Here is a 12,804-nt window from a genome sequence, read left to right as displayed (position 1 = left end):
CTGTATTATGGCATTACGTGAGATCTATATGACGGTATTATGTGATCTGTATGGTGGTATTATGCTTGATCAGTATTGTGAGAATTATATGGTGGTATTGTGTGTGATCTATATGGCAGTATGTGAACACTGGTGGTATGTGTGATCTATATGGTGGTATGCAGGGCCGTATTTGCCACTAGGCACTCGAGGGCACGTGCCTAGGGCGGCGACATTGTGGGGGGGCGGCACCTGGGCAAGGATTTTTTTTTTTTAAGTCACAAACGCGACCGATGCAAAACCCCGCCCCCCCGCCTGCCTCCCCGCGCCCCTCCCCGCCTCCGCATACCACCCACCCTCCATGAAGAGAGACGATACGATACCTCCTGCTCCAGCGATGCCTGTTCTCACCGTCTGTAGCACGTCCTGAGTGAGCGGTCACATGGTACCGGTCATTAAGGTCATGAATATGCGCATATTCATGACCTTATTGAGCAGTATCACATGACCGCTCACTCAGTCAGGAAGAAGGCGCTGCGGCGGGACAGAGCGCCAGAGGGATGTCGGCGGCTGCGGCGCGCGCAGTGTGTGGGACAGGCAGCTGAGCTGAGTGACAGGTGAGTATGAGGACAGACGGGGGCGATGTTCTGCAGGGAGGGGGGCGATGAAGCTCTGCAGGGAGGGAGGGGGGGCGATGAAGCTCTGCAGGGAGGGAGGGGGGGCGATGAAGCTCTGCAGGGAGGGAGGGGGGGCGATGAAGCTCTGCAGGGAGGGAGGGGGGGCGATGAAGCTCTGCAGGGAGGGAGGAGGGGCGATGAAGCTCTGCAGGGAGGGAGGGGGGCGATGAAGCTCTGCAGGGAGGGAGGGGGGCGATGAAGCTCTGCAGGCAGGGAGGGAGGGAGGGAGGGGGGCGATGAAGCTCTGCAGGCAGGGAGGGAGGGGGGCGATGAAGCTCTGCAGGCAGGGAGGGAGGGAGGGAGGGGGGGCGATGAAGCTCGGGAGGGAGGGAGGGAAGGGGGGGCGATGAAGCTCTGCAGGGAGGGAGGGGGGGCGATGAAGCTCTGCAGGGAGGGAGGGGGGGCGATGAAGCTCTGCAGGGAGGGAGGGGGGGGCGATGAAGCTCTGCAGGGAGGGAGGGAGGGGGGGGCGATGATGAAGCTCTGCAGGGAGGGAGGGGGGCGATGATGAAGCTCTGCAGGGAGGGAGGGGGGCGATGATGAAGCTCTGCAGGGAGGGAGGGGGGGCGATGATGAAGCTCTGCAGGGAGGGAGGGAGGGGGGGCGATGAAGCTCTGCAGGGAGGGAGGGGGGGCGATGATGAAGCTCTGCAGGGAGGGAGGGGGGGCGATGATGAAGCTCTGCAGGGAGGGAGGGGGGGCGATGATGAAGCTCTGCAGGGAGGGAGGGGGGGCGATGATGAAGCTCTGCAGGGAGGGAGGGAGGGGGGGCGATGATGAAGCTCTGCAGGGAGGGAGGGGGGCGATGATGAAGCTCTGCAGGGAGGGAGGGGGGGCGATGAAGCCCTGCAGGGAGGGAGGGGGGGGGCGATGAAGCCCTGCAGGGAGGGAGGGGGGGGCGATGAAGCCCTGCAGGGAGGGGGGGGGGCGATGAAGCTCTGCAGGGAGGGAGGGAGGGAGGGAGGGGGGGCGATGAAGCTCTGCAGGGAGGGAGGGAGGGGGGGCGATGAAGCTCTGCAGGGAGGGAGGGAGGGGGGGCGATGTTCTGCAGCTGTCACGGTCCTGTAGAGTTATCGGACATGTTTGTCTTCTCTGTTGGGCGCAGATGGAGCAGATAACGGCAGACGACCCCCATCCTCCGCGGAGTCCCGTCCACACTGGGAGATCCCGCGTCCGCAGTCGCTTGTGCCGGTGTCACCCGCGCGGATCAGCGCCGTCCTCCCGCGAAAATATCCGGTGATCAGACAGCGAGGCTTCTACTCTGATATTCTGACCTATAGCGCCGCTCCTCTGGTGAAAGTGAGTGCAGGCGTCACATGACCGGCAGCCGCGTGCTATACTGCACGTGTCCACGGCTACAGAGCGCTCTGTCCCCGCCGTTCTCCGGTGTCTCCTTGTGCTGCAGCTTCAGCCGCCATTTCCATTATATTGCAGGATGTCAGCGCCGGACCGAGCGTTCAACCGAATCTCCTGAGACAAGTGGACGAGGAGCGCAACACCCCGAAAGGTGAGCGGAGGATACTTGTAACAACCACAGGAAGGTAGACCCCGGCAACCAGATCCAACAGTCACAATAGGAGATGTCACAGCTCACCTCCTCCTCCTCCTTAAAGGGAACCTGTCACCGCCAAAATCGCGGGTGAGGTAGGCACATCGGCATCAGGGGCTTATCTACAGCATTCTGGAATGCTGTAGATAAGCCCCTGATGTATCCTAAAACATGAGAAAAAGACGTTATATTATACTCATCCAGGGGCGGTCCCGCTGTTGGTCCGGGTCTGGCGCCTCCCATCTTCATCAGATGACGTCCTCTTCTGGTCTTCACGCCGCAGCTCCGGCGCAGGCGTACTTTGCCTGCCCTGTTGAGGGCAGAGTAAAGTACTGCATTGCGCAGGTGCCGGGAAAGGTCAGAGAGGCCCGGCGCCTGCACAATGCTGTACTTTGCTCTGCCCTCAACAGGGCAGGCAAAGTACGCCTGCGCCGGAGCTGCGGTGTGAAGACCAGAAGAGGACGTCATCTGATGAAGATGGGAGGCGCCGGACCCGGACCAACAGCGGGAACGCCCCTGGGTGAGTATAATATAACGTCTTTTTCTCATGTTTTAGGTTACATCGGGTGCTTATCTACAGCATTCCAGAATGCTGTAGATAAGCCCCTGATGCCGGTGGGCTTACCTCACCCGCGATTTTGGGGGTGACAGGTTCCCTTTAACACCCTCCCATAGAAGTGAATGGTCCCCACAATACAGTCTGATGTTACTTACATATTACAGTGTCACCCGGGCTCAGTACATGGGGTGTCTCACCCGTCACTCGGGCTCAGTACATGTGGTGTCTCACCCGTCACTCGGGCTCAGTACATGTGGTGTCTCGCCCGTCACTCGGGCTCAGTACAGTCATGGTCAAAAGTATTGACACCCCTGCAATTCTGTCAGATAATACTCAGTTTCTTCCTGAAAATGATTGCAAACACAAATTCTTTGGTATTATTATCTTCATTTAATTTGTCTTAAATGAAGAAACACAAAAGAGAATGAAGCAAAAAGCAAAACATTGATCATTTCACACAAAACTCCAAAATTGGGCCAGACAAAAGTATTGGCACCCTCAGCCTAATACTTGGTTGCACAACCTTTAGCCAAAATAACTGCGACCAACCGCTTCCGGTAACCATCAATGAGTTGCTTCCAATGCTCTGCTGGAATTTTAGACCATTCTTCTTTGGCAAACTGCTCCAGGTCCCTGATATTTGAAGGGTGCCTTCTCCAAACTGCCATTTTTAGATCTCTCCGCAGGTGTCCTATGGGATTCAGGTCTGGACTCATTGCTGGCCACCTTAGAAGTCTCCAGTGCTTCCTCTCAAACCATTTTCTAGTGCTTTTTGAAGTGTGTTTTGGGTCATTGTCCTGCTGGAAGACCCATGACCTTTGAGGGAGACCCAGCTTTTTCACACTGGGCCCTACATTCTGCTGCAAAATTTGTTGGTAGTCTTCAGACTTCATAATGCCATGCACACGGTCAAGCAGTCCAGTGCCAGAGGCAGCAAAGCACCCCCAAAACATCAGGGAACTTCCGCCATGTTTGACTGTAGAGACCGTGTTCTTCTCTTTGAATGCCTCTTTTTTTTCTCCTGTAAACTCTATGTTGATGCCTTTGCCCAAAAAGCTCTACTTTTGTCTCATCTGACCAGAGAACATTCTTCCAAAACGTTTTAGGCTTTTTTAGGTAAGTTTTGGCAAACTCCAGCCTGGCTTTTTTATGTCTCGGGGTAAGAAGTGGGGTCTTCCTGGGTCTCCTACCATACAGTCCCTTTTCATTCAGACGCCGACGGATAGTACGGGTTGACACTGTTGTACCCTCGGACTGCAGGGCAGCTAGAACTTGTTTGGATGTTAGTCAAGGTTCTTTATCCAACATCCGCACAATCTTGCGTTGAAATCTTTTGTCAATTTTTCTTTTCCATCCACATCTAGGGAGGTTAGCCACAGTGCCATGGGCTGTACACTTCTTGATGACACTGCGCACGGTAGACACAGGAACATTCAGGTCTCTGGAGATGGACTTGTAGCCGTGAGATTGCTCATGCTTCCTCACAATTTGGTTTCTCAAGTCCTCAGACAGTTCTTTGGTCTTCTTTCTTTTCTCCATTCTCAATGTGGTACACACAAGGACACAGGACAGACGTGGCCATTATACAGTATGGAGCACTGTGTGGCCATTATACAGTATGGAACATCATGTAGGGCCATTATACAGTATGTGGAGCACTGCATAGCCATTGTACAGTATGAAGCACTGCGTGGCCATATTTTTTTTTGTTTTAATGTATATGAAACAGTGTGATCAGCAGTGCTAAATGGGTGTGGTTGGGACTTGGATATGGGTGTGATTAGTTGTGAAATGGGTGTGGTCAGAGGCGTGGCCTAAAATTTGCCGCGCGCACTACGTGCGCCGCAACCTTTCCACCTTTTTCCCTTCAAAAGTTGGGAGGTATGGCACCGCATTTCCCAGATCACATCAAGTACCGCAAATCCCATAAGGAATGAATGAAACCAAACGCAGTGTTGCCGTAAGTGATCCGTTACGTGGCAGATGCAGAAAAACTGCCTGATCTGCTGCAAACGGCAACTTTCACATCAGTGATTCTTCCCAAAGTCACTGCCGATAGTGTCATACTCACCAGATGGGGAGGCAGCGCTAAAAGTGCCTAGGGCAGCAGAAACTCTAAATACGGCCCTGGTGGTATGTGTGATCTATATGGTGGTATTGTGTGATCTATATGGCGGTATTATGTGAGAACACTGGCAGTATTATGTGTGATCTATATGGCGGTATTATGTGAGAACACTGGCAGTATTATGTGTGATCTATATGGTGGTATGTGAGAACACTGGCGGTATTATGTGTGATCTATATGGCAGTATGTGAGAACACTGGTGGTATTGTGTGATCTATATGGCGGTATTATGTGAGAACACTGGCAGTATTATGTGTGATCTATATGGCGGTATTATGTGAGAACACTATGGCAGTATTATCTTCAGAAAGCGGACCCATTCTATGGTGGTTCCTCTCCTGGTTTTGGCTTACAAATACTGAGGTAAAATACTGACCAAATACTGCTAGTGTGACGGCAGCCATACTCTGCAGTCACCAACAAAATGGTTGCTCATTTGGTTCCTGAATATCATCCTCTCTAATCCCTTAGCAAACACCCAGAAGGGGAGGAGAGGAGACATCACACACGTCAGCAGACTCCGCCCATAATTACTGCAGTGCAGTAATGTGAGCTAGTTGTACACTAGGTTTTTCTGAAATTTCAGCAGCTGCTCCCCCTAGTGTTTAAAAGTGGAAATTCCAAAACTTTTCAAATTATTTTTCATATTTTACTAAATTATAAACAAATGATAATATTTTTTAAGAAAATGTAATCATTAATTCTTTACATTTTTACAATTTCTGAAAAAAATTTTTTTTTGATGGCACCTTCCCTTTAATACGAGGTCAGGCCACACTTTTTATATGCACATGATGCAATCAAACAGAAAAAAAATCCAAAGGTTTGAACTGGTATATAAACTGATGTGCATGCTCACACAAGTCACCAAACAGAAAAAAAACAAAGGCATAAACAGAATGATAAAATACCCTACAGTAAATAGCATAGTTCACAAAAATAATATACAGTATTTAGTTACCTTTGTTTTTTTTTTATCTCAATGTTACAAAAATTCTGTGAGGCGCATATGGGTTCAATATATTCACTACACCCCTAGATTAATTTCTTAAGGGGTCCTGTTTCCAAAATGAGGTCACTTGGAGGTTTTGGTAGTTTTCACATGTCAGGGGCTCTTCAAATGCGAAATAGCATTCTGTGTAGTACCTGTTGGTTCAAAAGGATCACTATACCCCTAGATAAAATCCTTGAGGTGTGTATTTCCCAAAATGGGGTAACTTGTGCTTTTTTTTCACTGTTTAGGCACATCAGGTGCTCTTCAAATTTGACATGACACCTCCAGATCATCCCATCAAAGTCTGCATTCTAAAACATCACTCCTTCCATTCCTGCCGAGCACCAATCAGTATTTTTTCCTCCATATATGGGGTATAAGCGTACTTAGAAGAAATTGCACAACACATTTTGGGGTCCAGTTTTTCCTGTTACTCTAATGAAAATAAAAACATTTGGGCTAAAAATACATTTTTGTGGGTTTTTCTTTTCACAGCTCTACATTATAAACTTATGTGAAGCATCTCAGGGTTCAAGGTGCTCACCTCTTATCTAGACACATTCCTTATGGGGTCTATTTTCCAAAATGTGGTCACTTGTAGAGATGGGCGGACACCTGGATGTTCGGGTCTCGAAGGTTTGGTCAAACAGTTACAAAAGTTCAGGTTCTGAAACCAGAACAGTACCCGGACCCGGACACTATCAAAAGACAGAGTGAGCAGTCAGCTGTGATCGGAGGGATAAAGTTTACCTCCGGTCACTGTTGTCAGCTGATGGAACTACAGCTGCCATTATCCAAAACCTGCTGCCGCTAATAACAGCGAGAGCAGGAGCAGTGGATGGGAGTATTTATCAGCCGTTCCTGCACTGTAAATAAATAATTAAAAAGAAAAAATGGCATGGGTTCCCCTGTATTTTTGATAATCAGCTAGGCAAAATTCAGAGCTGGGGGCTGCAACCCTCAGCTTTCAGCTTCAGCAAGGCTGGTTATGAAGAATAGAGGGGTCCCCATGCCGTATATATTAATTATTTAAACATAGTAATTTAAAAAAAATGGTGTGGGGTCCCCCCATTTTTGACAACCAGCCTTGCTAAAGCAGACAGCTGGGGGCTGGTATTCACAGGCTGGTAAGGGGTCATGGATATTGCCCCCCAGGATAAAAATAGCGTGACTCAAGCTGCTAGCGGGATCTCACCGAGGTCACTGTAGTTCAGCCCGGTTGGGAACAGAGCCTCAGGGACTGGAGGTAACCTCGATGATGTCACCACCGGTCACTGAGGCTGCGCTCACAGCTGCTCAGACACCAGTGGTCACATTTTGGCACAGTCCAGGTTGAAAACGGTTTATCCCCCAGACATGGATTATGGAGTGGGACAGAAGGACAGACAGGTATGTTATATTGTTGTATTTTTATTTTATTTTTATTACAGGAGAATGAGGGCTTTGGTAGAATAGGAGTTTGGTGAGTATAACTGTGTGTGTTTTTTAAATAAAAAAGTAAAAGTTGGTTTTGTGTTTTTTTCTAATAAAAGACTTTATTCTGGATGAGTCTTTACCATACAACCATAGGATTTGTAATGGATAGGTGTCTTATAGATGCCTCTCCATTACTAAGCCACGGGTTAATGTCATCTGACAATACAGAGCTGACCAACTCCACAAATATGAACCCCACTTGCCACCACTACAGGGCAAGTGGGAAGAGCCAGGCAAAGCGCCAAAATTGGTGCATCTAATAGATGTGCCTTTTCTGGGCGGCTACTATTTTTAGACTGGGGGCCAATATCCGTGGCCTGTTACCAGCCTGAGAACAACAGAACCTAGCTGTCTGCTTTAGTAAGGCTGGTTGTCAAAAATGGGGGGACCCCCACAACATTTTTTTAAAATTATTTATTTAAATGTCTTTTGACAGCATGGTAACCGCGGTTCTCTGACCGGCCGAGATAATTTCACCATCAATTAGAAGCGGTGTTAGCTGCGTTGCCATGCACATGACAGCATGGCAAACAGCCGGTGTTAGTGCATCCGAACCCAAATAGTAACACGGACTTCCTGGTGAAGTCCGTATTTGGTGTCCATGACCGAACAGTAACTGTTCGGTATGGACACCAAACTTTACTGTTCGGGTTAACCCATCTCTAGTCACTTGTTGTTGGTATCCACCGTATAGGCATATCAGGGGCTCTTCAAACGTGACATAGCGTTCACTCTCGATTACAGCCATTTTTGTGTTTAAAAAGTCATACTGTGCTACTTCCCTTCCGAGACCTGCAGTGCGCTCAAACAGTGGATTTCCCTTTCATATGGCATATGGGCATACTCAGTAGAAATTGCACAACAAATTTTCAGTTCCATTTTCTGAATTTACCATTGTGAAAAAAACAAATTTGGAGCTAAGGCAACATTTTTGTGAAAAAAGTTTAATTTTAATTTTTTCCTTCCATTGCTTTAGTTCCTGTGAAACACCTGAACGGTTAATAAACTTCTTGATTGTGGTTTTGATTAACTTGAGGGGTGCAGTTTTTAGAATGGTGTTACTTTTGGGTATTTGCTGTCATATAGCCCCCCAAAGTTACATCAAATGTGATGTAGTCCTTAAAAATTTTGTTGGAAAAATAAGAAATCGCTGGTCAACTTTTAACCCTTCTAACAAAAAAAATTGTTTCAAAAATTGTGTTGATGAAAAGTAGAAGTGTTCATATTTATGAACTATTTTGTGTGATATACCTCTCTGATTTAAGTGCACAAAAAGTAAAAGTTTGAATATTGCAAAGTTTTCAACATTTTTGATACATTTTTGTTTTTTTCATAAACGCAAGTCGTGTCGAAGAAATGTTAGCACTATCACAAAGCATTATATGTCATGAAAAAACCTCAGAATCAGTGTGAACTGTGGAAGCGTTACAGTGTTATTACCACATATAGTGACAATGACCAGAATTGTAAAATTTGGCCTGGTCATCAAGGTCAAAATTGTCTTGGTCACTAAGGGGTTAATCCCATTGAAAAACTATGTATAAACAAAAACACAGAAGTTGTGATGAGCAGTAAGCACTGATTAGGCTGGAATAATTTGTCATAAGTCAGGATTTGTTCCAAAAGCTGCTTTCGGGTTTGCTTGGGCAAATTGCAGAAGTCTTAAAAAAAATAAGGATCAACGCTGTAAGTGAGTCTTTTCAAAAACACAAAAACTCAGTAATATGATATCAGTAATATGCCACTTATGCTGATAGCAGCATTATGTAGTGACAGATACACTGATTCTACTGATGTGTCACTTACTGGGCTGTTTGCTGTTTTATCAGCAGCAGATAATCTCTAGAGAAATAGTAAAGTAGCAAAGTAGTTAAATTTATTCATGAGCTCTTCATAACAAAACCCTTACCACTGATTGGCAGCTTTCTGTCTATTATTGTACATGGCCAGAAAGTTGCCAATCAGTGGTGTGGGCAGGGTGATAAAGGGCTCAGCATTCAGATAACTAGAACATCTGCAACAGATAAAGCAGCCATTTTACCAAAACTGGAGCAAGTGGCTCAATAAGTAATCCTTCACTGGAATAAAAGTCTTTCCACTCACATTATTCTGCTCTTAGGCTACGTTCACATTTGCGTTGTGGTGTGCTGCGTCGGCGACGCAACACACAACGCACGCAAAAATGCATGCAAAACGCTGCGTTTTGTGACGCATGCGTTCATTTTTATAGCGCAAAAAAATGCAACAAGCAGCGTCCTCTGCACCCTGACGCTTGCGCCCAAAAAACGCATGCGTCACAAAACGCAGCACAACGCATGTCCATGCGCCCCCCATGTTAAATATAGGGGCGCATGGCGCATGCATCGCCGCGGTTGCGCCCGACGCACCGCAAATGTGAACGTAGCCTTAGATGGGGTTGCAAAAACCTGGTGACATATTCCTTTTAATCATTTGCTTATCATTAACATTTCTTTCAGTCGTTTGATTTACATAATTCCAGGATTTTTCCTTCTGAGTTCTGTCAGTATCCAATCCTCTGGATTTACAAAAAAGAGCAAAATGCAGGCACAAATCAAAAGGGTCCAAGTGAAAAAGTATGGGTTTTATTCATTCATCTAGATGCGACTAAAACTCCACATGTTTTTCACTTGCATCCCTTGAGTGTTCTCTCCATTTTTTTATTTTTATGTACATATGTATCTATTTGCATGTACTGTGTCAGTTTCTAACCAAAATACTTTTGTCATGTTGTTGTATGACCACATTGCACACAAAAGTATTTATATAAGTGGGCCAATAGTGGGGGACTTGTCACCTAATGTGTTTATACTATAGAACAAACTGTGGCCTTTACTCACCAGTAGAAGCGAGGGAGTTGAGGGAGAATGATGCCGCGTCACCCACTCACCATTGTAGCAAAAGCAGTTACTTCTATACTTTCTATACTTCTATACTTTCTATATTTACTGTGGCCATACTGAAGAGTTGTATAGTAATGATCAGTCTGATGTGGCTGCCAACGTGTTGAGGGAATGGAGGAAGCGGTCTCATCCGAGCATACTTTATTATGTCCTGTGCTCTGCTTTCTGCAGTGTGGCGGAGAGCAGCTCCCGCTCCGTGTTTGGCTCAGCTGACCCTGGCTCTCCAACCTGCATCTAGGTACTCCTTCTGCATTCACTACCCACATTAATATGGGATGTATAGGGTACTAAACCAAGGGGGTGGTGCACATCACTGCCTGGTGCATTCAGCAACCACATTAAAGACTTGGACAGGAACGTACAATGTGATTTTGGCACTAGCTAGCACAAGTGGATTCCTGTTTACCAGGTTCTGTGCCAAGTGGTTCATATGCTAAACTTTTCCTGCTAACATATGGGGATTGCCTGTTTGTTAGGGAATCCCCACATGTATTCAAGCTGTTTATCAGCCGCAAATTATGTAGCTGCGTCAACATAAACTAAATCTCCGGGCACACCAAAATACTCGTAGACCACCCGAGTATACTCGCTCATCACTAATATTTCAATTTGGAGGCAGGGCTGGCAACTTTTTTGTAGAGTTCCTGAACAATGTTTCACCCTACAATATGCCTAGCTTTAGGCTTAGGCTTAAGGCCAGCAGCTAATAATGCTACTAAAAGAAAATATATACAAAATGTGGCCTCTGCAGTGGAACCTGCTTGATTATTAAGGTATCTTATTACCAAACATAATTCAAGCCATGGCATTTACAGAATCTGTTCAAGGCAAAGTGGTGTTGATTCCATGTTTTGACTTATCTCTATCTGATATTGGCTTGGCATTCCGCCCAAGGCATCATCAGTTTCTGCATTTGCTATGACCATTAATATATCATAAGGTCAAACACTTAATTGTGCTAGAATATTTTTCTCTGAGATAGTTTTTGGCCTCAGACAAATATTTGTTGCATTCTCAATAGTTCGAAAGCACATGTCTAAGAAAAGTTTTGGAATTCCCTTAGCAGTAATATTAGCGAACATAGTGAAAAAGTATTTTTTCAGAATGTTATTAATTGGGAAATACATTATATGTTTTAACAACAAATGAAAAAACTGCAAAGGTTTAAGAAAATTCCTCCAGTGTCTGTGGCATAAGTCAGTGAAATAACATGTAAAGAGACCTCCACTTTGGTTTGTCGTGAATATTATGTGTATAGCTGATGCCTTAGCATTACAACTATTGCTGCTAGTTCAATTAAGTCATTTTCGTGGGTAAACATATTTATATATACGCATACCTATAAATTGCAGTCATTGCATTAGGACATTAAACTGAACTTGAATGGATAGTCAGGAGATCCAGCTCAAAGGAGATAAAACATCTTTAACTTTTTTGGTGCATTGCTAAAACAACTTTGCATGCATCTGTAGTTCATAAATTAAAACATTAATCTGTTTCTGGGGCACTTTGCATCCTTACTCATTAAGCAAGGGTGTAGAGGGTACTAGAAATGTGTTCTTATTTTTTTATTCATTTTTACTCACTTATATAGTGACATTAATTCTACAGCGCTTTTCAAACATTACTGGCATTGTCGCCATTGAGGCTCACAGTCTAGAATCCCTATCAGTATGTCTTTAGAATGTGGGTGGAAACCCACGCAAACACGAGGAGAACATACAGATGTTGTCCTTGGTGGGATTTGAACCCAGGACCCGAGTGCTGGGAGGCTGCAGTGCTAACCACTGAGCCACAATGCTGCCCATGCTGATAATTTATAGATGACAGATGCACGTGAAGTTATTTTAACAATGTATTAGGAAAGCTGAAGATTTTTTATTCCGTTGAGCTGGATCTCCTGGCTATTTATTTGATTGTTAGTGTCTCTGTCAATGACAATTTGCTCCAAGCTCTAGATAGAAACAAGCAGTTATGGTGAGCTAGCTTTTTCCTCTTTTTATTCCTTAAGTGGATGCATTTGTCTCCCCTTCTCTCTTCATTTTTGGAACTAGAATATAGAAAATGGTACATGGCATTAAGCTGGAAAGAACAGGATATTTAGAAAAACCATTGCATTAATCCTGCCTAAAAAATACTTGTCAATGGGGATAATGCAACAGAGAGCGGCCAGAAGATCGCAGTGTCGGGTTACACGAACTCCTGCACTTATTAAATCTGCTTCACCATCGTATTAAACAGTGCAGTGAATCCTTGCTCTGTCATGGCAATAGATAATCAGTTCAGTTTACCTACTAGATCTTTCCATCCTGAATTATCTCAGCTGTTCCTTGTTGGCCACTCCTCTCCGGTATATATACTCATCATTGGCATCTGGGAGTTAGCGGCGATAGTTCTACTTCCTGGTTTGGTGTTAAAGAAGAAAGGTTAGTATTTAGAGATTGCTGCGTGAAGTTGGTTTGCGTGTTTATCCTTATCCTCTCACATTTTGTTTACCTATTGCTTCCTTGCTTCCCACTCTG

This window comes from Ranitomeya imitator, chromosome 1, assembly GCF_032444005.1.
Source record: "Ranitomeya imitator isolate aRanImi1 chromosome 1, aRanImi1.pri, whole genome shotgun sequence".
NCBI lineage: Eukaryota > Metazoa > Chordata > Amphibia > Anura > Dendrobatidae > Ranitomeya > Ranitomeya imitator.
The sequence above is the reverse complement of the archived record's forward strand: the minus strand, read 5'-3'. Positions refer to the sequence as shown.